Here is a 12,904-nt window from a genome sequence, read left to right as displayed (position 1 = left end):
TTTTTAAGCATGTCCAGATCATATTGTCTTTGTGATAGCCATACACCCGCTTTTGTGCAAACAATTTCAATGCCCAAGAAGTACCACAAGTCTTCCAAATATTTCATCTCAAATTCTTGCATAAGTAGAGCTTATACATCTTCTACTTTAGTCACATTATCACCTCAAACAATCGACTCATCTATACAAATGCATATCACAACAATTCTTGCTTCATTCTTTTGTGCATATAATGAGTGATCTACATTTGACATCTCAAAACCCAAGGAAACAAGGAATGCCAAAATCCTTCCATACCAAGCTTTGGTTGCTTACTTCAACCCATAAACCCATATAGTTCTTTCTTTAACCTGCATACAAGGTTATGTAGCCTCATATTCACATAGCCTTGTGGTTGCATCATATACACAACTTCCTCCAAGTTTCCATTCTAGATAGCAATACTTACATTTAAGTTGCATTATACGCTATATGGGATATGTATAATATGTCATCTACGGGCATATTTTACATGAATTCATATTATTACAAGCATATTACACGATGCCACATCAACTTGCTACATGCTTTGTTTACTGACATGTGAAAGTGAACTAGTGATATAATTTAGAGATTGCCATTCTTGATTAACTTATCTTTATTTGGATTGGTATGTCTATCATACTGTGTGATCATATACATACATCAATTGCAGATAGATAAGCTCTCAAAGATCTACCATGGAGTGTGAGAACCTCATGTTCGCACTTTAGATAGATATGAAAATTGTCAAGGTTTGCAATTAATCCTCATGTTCCAATGAGAATCACTTGTAAGATTTGATTAATATTATCAATTATCGCAATGTGTGAAAGCCGTAAGCTCCACTTTAGATATATCGATATAGTGCAACATGATGATGAGATTTATTTGTATTGTTTTAAATAAGTGATTAAGATTGTAATGTGTAAAAACCAAAAGCTTGCACTTTAGATGAATCGATATAGTGCAATGTGAGCATTGTGATTGAAATGTTTTGTTTGAAGTTATGAAGTTATTTAGTGCTTGAAAATACATTTTGATTGACATGCATTTATTGAAGAATGATAAGACTTTCATTGTTTATTGTGAGTTGATAATTGATAATGTAGTGCGAGTCTAATTGACAAACCTGATAGTTTTATAAGAGCTGATTCCTTTGCATTGTTGCTAATAAAAAATAGTTGATGGCGCACAAAGTGGTTTGGACATAGCTTCCTGCACTCCTTAAGGCTGAGAGGCTCGCCTTGCAATCGGACTCGTCCTCTTCAATACTAGCAATAGCTTCAAGGTCTTTCTCTTGGCCATAACGCTCTCTCTCTTCTTTGTAGATGGCCTACACTCAGCGTGGTTACGTTCTTTTTCTATATCTTCCAATCAAGTGAATATTTCATCATTAGAAAGACTTATCGGGAAGTCAACAGGATATCAGTTTTAAATCATGAAAGAAAAAGACAAGATAACTTAATCATGCAGCAAGAAAGAGACAAAATATTTATCACCATGTTGTTTGAAAGAGACAAGATAACTTGATCAATTATATAATCTACAAGCACAACTAAAGAGGATGATAATCAAATCATCACTTTAATCGTCAACTGATTGTAGACCAAAATTTATTACAATGTCATAGCCCAATCTATGGGCACCATTTAGACAGACTGAAAGATCAAAAGCGCTAGGTCGGGTTTAGGGATTGTTTCACTTGCCACTCTCAAGGTGGTTAAGTACATTGCTTAAAATATTCCTTTTGTTTTTCTCTTGTGGCAGTGACATGCACTTGAAGAGTCGTTTACAAGTATGACACATGGAGAAGATGTCCATGGCTTTATTCCAAGGAGGAGGATCAGTAGATATGCATTATGGGGGACCCATGGAAAATATGTCTCGGTCTTCTTTGTAGTTTTTATTTGCAAATCACAGAGAGGAGGAAATCATTTCCTTGATTTGGTCTTTGTGCATGATCCCCAATCCACAATTCCTGCATAGACCCTCTTCTGACCAAAATGAAGCATCATGTTGCGGCAGTGAAGATCATTGTGGAGATAGTCGTGCGCATGCAAATACTTCAGGGTCTAAAGAAGAGTTTTTATTATCTACAAAATGTTATTTTAAAATCTCTCTAATGTTCCTTCAATTGTTAGATAATCACGAATGGTAGGTTGATGGCCATCTGTAGTGCACTCTTTTATCCACTGCTCTACATGGCCGCTATTCCAAAAATGTGAAATGAGCATTGGACGCTCTATTTGGCGTACCATGGTAAGTGGATGAATAATTTCGTGATGAGAGATGTCCAAAACTGTGGCTTCGTCTTTAACACTAGAATGGTAACCTAACAGGACATAAAAGTGTCCATTCAGGATTTTAGGAAAAATTTCCAAAACCATAGTAGATCCACTCATTTTGAAAAATCCTTTCATGAGCTTATAGTTCAATAACTACTACATATGGAAAAAATGAGAAACTTGTAATTTTTCTCATCCCATGGTCACTACAAGTCTCCAAAGTTGATGGACCAGTGCATTTTGCCCAAAACAGCAATTTCTTACGATTGATTGCATATAAATAAGAGTGGGGATTTTTGTAGGACATGAGATAAAATGCCCCATTAACCTCAATGGGTTGGTGACCAAACCATATGGTTGATTTTACCTCACTAATGTTTTTTTGGGAAAAAAAAATAGGTACAAAAAAGTTGCATTTTTGCCATTCTGCTGACCTAGCATGAAAGTTTCTATAGTCACGCTCAATACAGATACTATATACATGTTTTCTTAGTTCCCTTTGGGCCTTTGGATTCAAAAGGAGCCATGGAGCATGTCAAAAGGATAATGGATCTCTTATGATTGGAACCTTGGGGGCAATGATAAAGTGCTAAATACAGCAAACATAAAAAAATTGGGTTTAGCATTATGACCTCTAGAAACCCATAGAAACTACTCAATATCTAGCCAAGTTTGTACTATATGATTAGATATGGTTACTAACTACAAAATACACACAATTGGCCTAAGAAACTAGCAATATTGAGAAAGTTATACTTGCTACTCTAAAATGTATTGTATTCTTCAGCAATCAAAAAACTCAACCATCATCATATACTATGCTATATAGCATATTAGGTCCCCCAAAACTCAAGGAATATTAGCTTTATGTTATACATTACACTTACATAATCAAAATTGAATTTGGATATCAAGAAAGCCACCAAAAAAATCATAAAAGTGCTAATTTTGGCCAAAAAACAGGATTATGCAATTCTTGTAAATTGGTCATAACTTTCAATTTTAACACTTAGCTCTCCCTACAAGCATCAAAACATGTTGAGAACTATGAAGGCCTTACCTCTAGCCATCTAAACCTCACAAACATGAAGTTTAGAGTGGTATAGTTGCCAAAAATTGAAAAAAAAGTCAAAAACAGGACCCGTTTTTTCACACAATTTAGGTTCAAAAATGTTGTGCAAGAGTAAGGTTAATGGTGAGATCGATACTCCAAAAAAAATGGTAAGTTTTTTTCATCTCATAAGGCATATTTGTGGATATATAGCACCTAGAAATTCATTTTCATACTCTTCAAATAATTCAAGCAAGATGGTCACTTAACAGGACACAAAAGTGTCCAAGCACATAAAAGTGTCTTGTTACCATTCTAGTGTTAACCTACTCATCCCTCGTTGGTCCATGCAAGTGGAATTTAAAGATCTTTTCTGCATACATTGGATCTTTAAATGCAGGATGTGTGACACCTACACGCTTCACGTGTGCCCACTCCCTTCTCCCACTTGTGGATCCTGTATGTTGAAGATTGCAATTTCTGGTAAAACATGCAATATAGGGGGGAGTTGAGACTTATTGAGAGCAAGAGTTGCACTAGCACCAGACTCTATTCTAGCGGTAGCTCCTAGCTCTTTAGTAGCTACTCTTTCCAGCTTCTCTTTGCTCTTGAACTTAGTATACAACTATTGCACAAGCTGTATGCGAGTAGCTATGCCTAGCAAAGTAAGGATTTAAATATTTTTTAGATCCTAAAAAGTCTTTGTGAGCTGTCCCCAGTAGACTTCTTGACCATGTACAATAATGAACCTAATGTCATTAGAGATATGTCGAAAGCAGCAGGTGTAAATATAAGCTGAAACTGCTCAAATACAAACTTTGCTAAGGCCTTTGTGAACTGGTAATTATGCTCTGAAGTAGAGGGGTTTAGGCAAAGATGAATCTCAGGCTCTAACATGTGATGAAAGTGACATGCTATCACTTTGAAGGAAAATTTTTGTTGATGTTTTGCCAGCTTAGTATCCGCCATATGTGCAAAATATAATTTAAAACATAAATGTTGTCAAAGGAGAGGGTAAACTATCAAAATTGTCATGACCCTAATCCATAAACAATTGACATAATTAATAGCAAACAAAGATTTACTATGATTGCAATCCATACATTCTACAATAGAGACGAGAACACACAAAGAGAGAGATGGAGAGAAGTGATTAGGCCAACAGTGTGAGGGATGATCATCACAAAATTTGGACCCTCTTATGTGCATTAGATAATAAACGTAAACAATTGGAGCATACATGTGAACAATGTAGCTTGTGTGAGGTACGCTCAACAAGCACAAGTCCTGGATGTTGTTGTAATATTGATTAATATTTTGTCAATCTAGTCCCTAATAAAGTGTGTGGAAATGCACAAAACAACCATGAATAGACAATTTAACAATCTTAGATTTTGGTCAAACATCGTATATATTTACATCCAAGACAACGCCAAGTCATCTACTGATGACTGGCATATCTATGGATTAGAAAGTACAACGACAAGGCATGCCATGCTAAGATAAAGAGGGCATAGGTATGCATCTTTCCACTCTTAGATAGACAAATGTAAACCTCATATTTCTATGTAGTAAGAACGATGATGTGACTTAATCTAATCCCTGATGAAGTGTGTGGAACTCATAACATAAACATCAGCGGACAACAAAACAATTTTAGATACATGCCAAATATCATATGTATCTACATCCAAGACAACACCAAGTCATCTAGTGATGAACAATGATGTGTCCTTGGAGTTTGAAGCACAAGAGTAAACAGTGCATCATGCATGCATCACACCGAGATGAAGAGGACATAGACTATACATATCTCCACTCTCGGTTTGACGAGAAAAACTCTGCGTTTCTACATGGTACAAACGATAATTTGATCTGATCTAAAATTGAGAAAACTATAGGTCACTCTGAAATGAGAGGTGTAGCATCATGCCTACTACACTCCACGAGTTGACCACTAAATTCTATCTCAGCTCTGTGCTGAGAGATATACTACTGCATCACACGAGTGAGAATCTAAGTCTGTGGTAAAACCCTTCCCTACAGTGATCCAAGGGGCTACACAGCACGAGAAAAGAAACTAGCTTCTACTCACTTCTAGAGTCAGCTGGATAGCTACATGCCACAAAGTGGCATTTAACCTGCAAGCCAACTCTATGGTGAGAGAAAAACTACTGCACCACACAAGTCTGGCACAACATAGAAAAATAAGTTAGAACACATTTAAACAATTTAAAAGTATACGTCAATAAGCTCTAGCTTATTGTTGCTCTCTCAACTACAGTCGCTCGCTAGTTTCAATCAAATCCGACGACTGTCTTTATATAAGCATTTTTTTAAATCGAAATATTAATAAGGCTATTCGATGATTATTCAAGATTTCGGCGTTGTCAGGAGTTTTTTGGAGCAAGGGATTGCGCGCATGTACATACACATGCATGGTGCATCAAATAAAGAATTGCCCATTTTTCAGAGCCAGGTGGTTACGTGGGCCCCACATGTGTACAGGTAGGATAGGGTATACATAGTGCATCGATTTTCACTATTATCAGTACCAATGTGTTTTTTCTACAATAAGGAGGAGTTGGTAGCACGTAAAACTTCTCAAGGAAGCTATCCGCGGGCCGACGACATGAGGTAAGCAGGTGCATCAGATGGCATCTAGTGGTGTCAGGAGGGCGAACGACGTCAATATTTGCACGCCGATGAGGACGAACACAACGTGGGTCAATATTTGCACGCGGATAAGGACGGACACAACGTGGGTGTTTTCTTGTGAGAGTTATGCAGAAAGGTCATCATTAGGACCAATTTTTGGGGCCACTTCATGTGGTTGCGAGACGCATTATTGAAAAGAAATGAGTGCCAGGTGTGCGGATGATGCAAAAAGGTGACAACTATGCACTGCGAGGTCAGTTTTTGGCCTGTTCGGGGTCCGTTTGAGGTCATCTAAAAGGCCAAGGGTGCCCAACTAATAAAGCTAAGTGTGGGAACTGAAAAAAGAGAGAGAAGACCAAAACCAACGTGGAGAAGAGAGGAGGAACAGCCGCAAGTGTATTTTTGCTATTTTTGGAGCATGTTTTGGCCCTAAACTGCTCATCCGAGGTCGGATTTGAGCACTTTGACATTGTAGACTGGGGTTTTTGGGCGTTCCGCACGCAATGGAGCTGTCCATTTTTCCAAATTTCTCACAAATTTTCTGCTGTTTTTCTGTGTATTCTTCTCCGGTGAGTGAAGCCTTTGCTTAACTTTGTGGTTGTATCTGGTGTATTTCCTCAATACTGTGTAAACTATTTGCCCCATTGGTGTTGGGCTGAGCTTCATTGAGTGTAAACAATAGCAATTTTCCTCCTTTGAGCTGAATTGAGAGTGTGTGTGTGAGTGTGTATGTGTGAGTGTTGAGTGGGCAAGTGGGAAATCTCTCTCTTCTCACTCCGTCTGTGTGTTTCCTGTCTCGGCCAGGCTGGTTGTGTAAGACGAGTGGTGCCCCATAGTGTGTGTGTGTGTGTATCTTCCCAAGAGTGTGTGTCGGGTCGTTATAGAGGCGCTGTGTGTGTTTTCATCCCGTTCACATTCTTTTGGTGCCCCCACGGAGGATCTTCTTCAGGCACCTTCTGCTTCGAGCTTCAAGCAACGAGATTCAGGATTACAAGTTGCAGATTACAGGTTACAGGTTACAGGTTACAGGGACAGGTACAGGTACAGGTAGCTGGAGTACAGTGATATACTAGCAGTGATGTCCCTTGCAGCTATTGTGGGTATGCATCACTTGGCGCCTGTTTGAGCGCATTGTCTGTTGGATTGTATTTTACTTGTGGAAACTGCCATTGTACACATTTGTGGAGCCATATATGGTTTTATTTGGCAGTCCCAGCCATTTCTGAGACTTGGTCTAGAAGATAGTCATTTCTGAGACTTGACTATACGCGATCTGCATTAGCCTTCGTGTGAGGCTCGATAGCGTGAGGTTTTATTGAGCTGGGGGATTCTCAAATGTGGAGATCCTTTCGGTGATACAGGTAGCTGGAACACCCTTTTCGTGACCTTGCCATAGGCTATATACTAGTGAGTCCTATTTGATGCTCGGGTTCTATTGTTGACAGTTTATGCATATATATACAGTCTATATTTTGGGTTCCTACTGCTCTATTTCTAGGGAAACTCTGCAAAAATTTTCCCAAGTTATGATGGCTGGTTTTTTGGCCTTTTGGCCTTTTGAGCCATTTATGTTGTTATGCTACTGAAGTTTTGGCAAAATCAGAGGTTAAGTCAGGTGTGCCTTCTTGGGAGCTTCATGGTTGGCTTTAATGGATGATCAAAATGGCCCTCAATTCACTCCATTTCATTTAACTCAAAGAATCGAGATAAATGTTCATGTGTCCAGGAAGATTTTTTTCCAGCAGCGCATAGTCTTTATGTTCGGGCCAAGAAGATTAAGGGAGATACTGGAATGTCCTTTGCCTGTTGTAATTCCAATGATTAACTATGAGAACTCATTTGATGTGCATGTGTTCATCCTTATCTAAAGTTGAGCTCCATTGAAGTTTCTGGGGATTGGGTAGTGAAATTTTTTTGGTTCTTGGATGTGTGTTCGAAGGGGTTCTCAAAGCATTGTAACTTGGGTAGCCATGGCGTTCTCTTATCCGGAGTTTCATGGAAGAAGTAATAAATATGTGGAAGACTTTTTGGAAAAGATGGAGGTTGCATGCATTAACAACCAGATCCATGACCCAGCACAGATATTACGTCTTATTCAAATTTGTTTGAAGAGTGATGGACGAGTTTGGTCCAAAGCATTTGAAGAGGAGTTGCGTGCAGCGGATCCACCCGTAAGATTGAGTTGGGACAATCTAAGGCATGGATTGGAAGTGGAATTTGTAAAGATAGAAGATCCTGACAAAGTGTGGCAAGAAGTTCAGGTTTTAGTGCAAAAGAAAGGTGAGCCGGTAGATGCTTACATACGAAAGTTTTCATTGGCATGGGAGCGGATGTGCAAGGCGTTAGCACCACAAGTACCTCCACCTGACATGATGATGAAGGACAGCTTCTTGGCTGGTCTTTGGGAGAATATACGTTGAAGAGTGGAGCTAAAGACGCTGATGGAGGCTTTTCACAAGCCAAGCTCCCATACCCCTCTTCTCTCGTCCCCACCCCATGAAAACCCCCTCTTATGGAGGAAGTGATAAAAGGCATTGGAAAAAGTAAGAAAAAAAAATAAAGTATGATTATGTAAATATATAAGAAAGGTAAAATGGGCCACCTCATGCCTGCGGGGTAGCCCATCCCCACCTTGCCTCCTTTTTCTTCACTATTGCCCTGCCGGGTGTCCCTTTTCCTCTCCTCCACTCAAAAGGTCAACCCCCTCTCTCTTCCCCTTTTCCTTTCTCCTTTCTCTCTCCCCTCAAGCTACCCCACCTCTCACCAATAATGCATTATAACTCACCAATAATGCACCCTAACTCACATGCAACTTACCCTATCTTCCAAAATAGTATACCCCACCCCCTCTTTCTCTCTCCTATCATATCCCATGACCCAAATACCCCCCTCTCTCTCTAAAGGGCGCCATGTCTCTTGTCTTGTAGCTAAATAACCTCCCCCACACTCACACACACTCAGTTTCACTGAAAAAGGTGCCCACAGACCCATCCCCACCAGGTGGTTACCTGATTTTTCTTGTGTTCACACACATCTGCAAACAGATTCACCTCTGAACACACTCCCCTCTCTCCCCTCTTGTAATTACTTTATTCTCCATGTCACCTCACTTTTTTTCATCAACCCATCTCTCTCTCATGATACTGCTGTTCTGGCACATATACACACAGCCAGACAAGTGGGGCCCATAGTCACATGGCCTATGTAGATAATGATTTCTTCATTTCTAAATTCTAGAATTTATCCCCCCTCATCCCCTATATAAAGAGGGGTCACCATCACACTAAGTACACACACAACATCACCAAAGAACACACTATGCACTGTGTGTGCCTAGTTCACACACACACACCCACACCAACACCATCACCGCAATCACCATGCTTGTCTTGAGCATGACCTCTACACCCTTGGTTATGGAAGATGGAGGGCAACTAAATGACGGATGATGGCCATAATCCTCGTGCGAGTCTTCGCCATCAACTCCCACCTATCCGCCATGTGCTCTACCACTCTCTCCCTTCTCATTCCCCTACCCTATGCTCCCCATTTCATCGCCTAATTCTTTAAATAAAGCTTGAGGTTTTGTGAGTATGTTTTCTTGCAATGTGTTGCCCATGTGAGGTGTGCGGAATCGCCAACTAGTCTTGTGTTTTGGAGTGAGCTTGTGTATATGTGAAGGGTGTGCGGATTCGCCATCCTTTTGTGATGCCTAAGTACTAAGCCGCTATACCCCCTCCCTCACTCTCTCTCTCTCTCTCTCTCTCACTTGATCTCATTCCCTTTTCTTTTCATCATTACTCCCAAGCATCCATCTCTCTTGGATGAAAACTTTGTTATGGTGGTGTGTTCTTTGCGTCCTAGCCGCTGAAGCTAGGTGGTGCCCCTTGTTTGCTTTACCATGACAGGCTCGAGGCACGCCATTCGGTCCCCGGTGTTTTAGAGGCCGTCCGGGTTCGGGGTTCGCTTTGCTCACGTCATTTGGTGCCCCCAATGAGGATCTTTTCATGAAACCCTTCAGTTTACAAGACTGAAACCCTTAACCTATTGTGAATGGATGAATGGCTAGCAGGATTTGCTACTTGGACGACAGAAGAAGAGCTCCAAGCACAACTAGACGAACTCCGCATCTCCATCAAAGCTCGAGTGCCAGGCGTAACAGTAATCGATTTGCAATGTGAGAGTCAACCAACACGCCAAACCCAGTGGATATACATAGGCCAAGTGCCAAGAAGAAGAAGGAGAAGGTCGAAACCATGTCCGCAACCTACAACCAACCCACAACAACAAAATGGAAAGAGCTCTACACAATAGAGAATCAACACTATTCTACTTTGAGAATAGTGTAACTCAAGTCACCGAGGTAATTATCACAGTCAGTTTTCAAGTCGCACCTGATGCTGCAGCACAGATAACGGAAGCATTGGATCACACTCTCACTAGAGAAACTAGGGATCTACTGAGTCTGTTTCAGGAAAGAACACCACCCTCTCCCACAAGCTTGGACAGTGACTAAGTACCTCTAAGCTTCACATGAATCAGTACAACCTACCTCAAGACAGATCACACATACCAACACGTGTACGCTCAATCAAGGTAATACTGGATTTGAATGCTCACTACCAGCACGTCATTGACACCATGCCGAGTGGGGAGCGGTTTTTGGAGGTTCTGGCATCAGATCAACCATTTGTCTTACCTTTGGTACAAGGCAATGTACCGTTTGAAGTTTTAATCTATGTCCTAGTATAAGAGGGTATACACGCCTCCTTGTAAAGAAGAAAAAAACTTTTGCAAGTAAGCAGTGTGTCTTTCTAGCTCTCTCTCAGTAATCATGGCAAGTGTAGCATTTCCAACATTTAAAGGAAAGAAAGGGGAGGATTTGGTAACAGACTTCCTAGATGACTTTGAAGTAGCATGTGTAGTGAGCAACAAAGATACGGATGAATCCCGGGTTAGAATCTTTAAGCATCTCATGCAGATAGAAGCTAGATCATGGTACAATGCACTTCCACAAGAAACCAAGGATGACTGGGAACCCTTAAAAACCGCTTTTAAGAGGTGCTTTGGGGGAGGTACCACTTCAGAAAAGTTGTGGGACAAGTTGAGAGACTTGAAGCAGGAGGGTCTTTTAGAATATGCCACCTATGAGTCCAAATTTGTGGATTTGTGGGAACGGTGGGTTGAGTCACTGGCTAGGGGGGAAGTTGCACCCGATTTCCTAAAAAAAGATCGGTTCACGCATGGCTTATGGCCGCTTCTCAAGGAGAAGGTGAAAGGTAGATTCCCGGCTACGTACGAGTTAGGCGTTGAGATTGCTCGCCTTAAAGACAAGAAGCTGCGAACGAAAGCCAAAGAAACCGAGTCAACAGAATCAGGAACATCGCATCGACCAGCAACTACGACAACCACCATTCTACCACCACCACCGGCTCTTGGGGTAAGAGATGACCAACAAGATATGTTGGCCAATATTACTGACCAACTGCAAAATTTGTCTGTCCACTTAATACAACAACGGAGGAGTCAAGAAAGAGATCAAGACCTTGGAAGAGCACGACGACAAAACAGGGAGTATCATTGCTATAACTGCGGAGAAGACGGTCACGGTATGTACTACTGTCCCAAACCACGACAAAATTATAATAGAGGAGGTAGGAGGAACCAATTGTCACCCCCTAGAGAAAGAACACCCCCACCCCGAGCACCACCCCCACCAACGCAAATTCTACGTCCACCCCAGACACCACTACAAGCATCCATCCCACCTCTTCCACCAGCCTCACCACCTGATCGCCCTATAAACATCATAAGGCTAGAAGAGAAAGGAAAAGCCATAGTAGTGGATCCACCCAGAGCAAAGGAGAGGGACAAGGGTAAGGAGAAGGTAACCTTTTTAGAACCACTTGAAGCCATGACTATGAAAAGAGCTAGGAGGGAGAAAGCTACACAATCAGATGATGAGACAAGCATGAGAGGAGAAACTAGCAAGAGGCCATCCAGGCCACGACGGAAATTGGGCATCACCGACTTCCAGCTAGGGGAAAGTTCTAAGCCCTATGATCTAACATTGGATGTGGCAGAGCAAGGACCGAAGATTACATGGCCACAACTGCTACATCTTGCACCAAAAGTAAGGCGACAATGGTCTAAAATGGTAAGTACAAGACGCTCCAAAACAAAGGTAGCCGGAGCAATTTCGGGATGCAACATGGATGACATCCTTCCAATTGTCGACGTAAACATAAAAGGAAAGAGGGTTGGAAACACCTACATTGATGGAGGTGCACAAATCTGTGTAATGAGCGAAGCTATGATGCTTCGATTAGAGCTCGAGGTTGACAGGCCTTCTCCATGCAAGGCAAAGATGGCAAACAACGCAAAAGTAAAGTGTGTGGGTGTGGTAAGTGCCGTGAAAATCAAAGCTTTCAACACTGAGGTAGAGGTAGATGTTTTTGTAATGCCTACTAAGGGGGAGGGCTATCCACTAATTTTGGGAAGGCCATGGTTGATGGACATGAAGGCAAAACAGGACTGGGGTACTGGCCTTCTACGCATGACCGGTAAGAAAGGGGGGACAATCTACTACGACATGAGGATTGGCAAGCAGAAGCAAATGAACCTGGAAACATCGGCAGATGAAACCACTAGCGAATCTTCCGGTTCTGAGGAGGAGACCACATCCACCGACGAAAGTGACAGTTCCATTGATGTGGTGGGTATCATTATGAAGGATCCACAAAGGGTAAGCACAACTGGTGATCCATCACCAAAAGGGCAACCCAATGAAGAGGAGAGCAAATCACCTGGCCTAGGAGGAAGTAGGTTGAAGGGTATGTTGTCTACGGAATTAAAACTTGAGGAGAAAGATAGTCTTTTGCAAATGTTG

This window comes from Adiantum capillus-veneris, chromosome 21, assembly GCF_014529385.1.
Source record: "Adiantum capillus-veneris isolate H3 chromosome 21, ASM1452938v2, whole genome shotgun sequence".
NCBI classification, from domain to species: domain Eukaryota; kingdom Viridiplantae; phylum Streptophyta; class Polypodiopsida; order Polypodiales; family Pteridaceae; genus Adiantum; species Adiantum capillus-veneris.
This window is presented reverse-complemented; position numbering follows the sequence as displayed.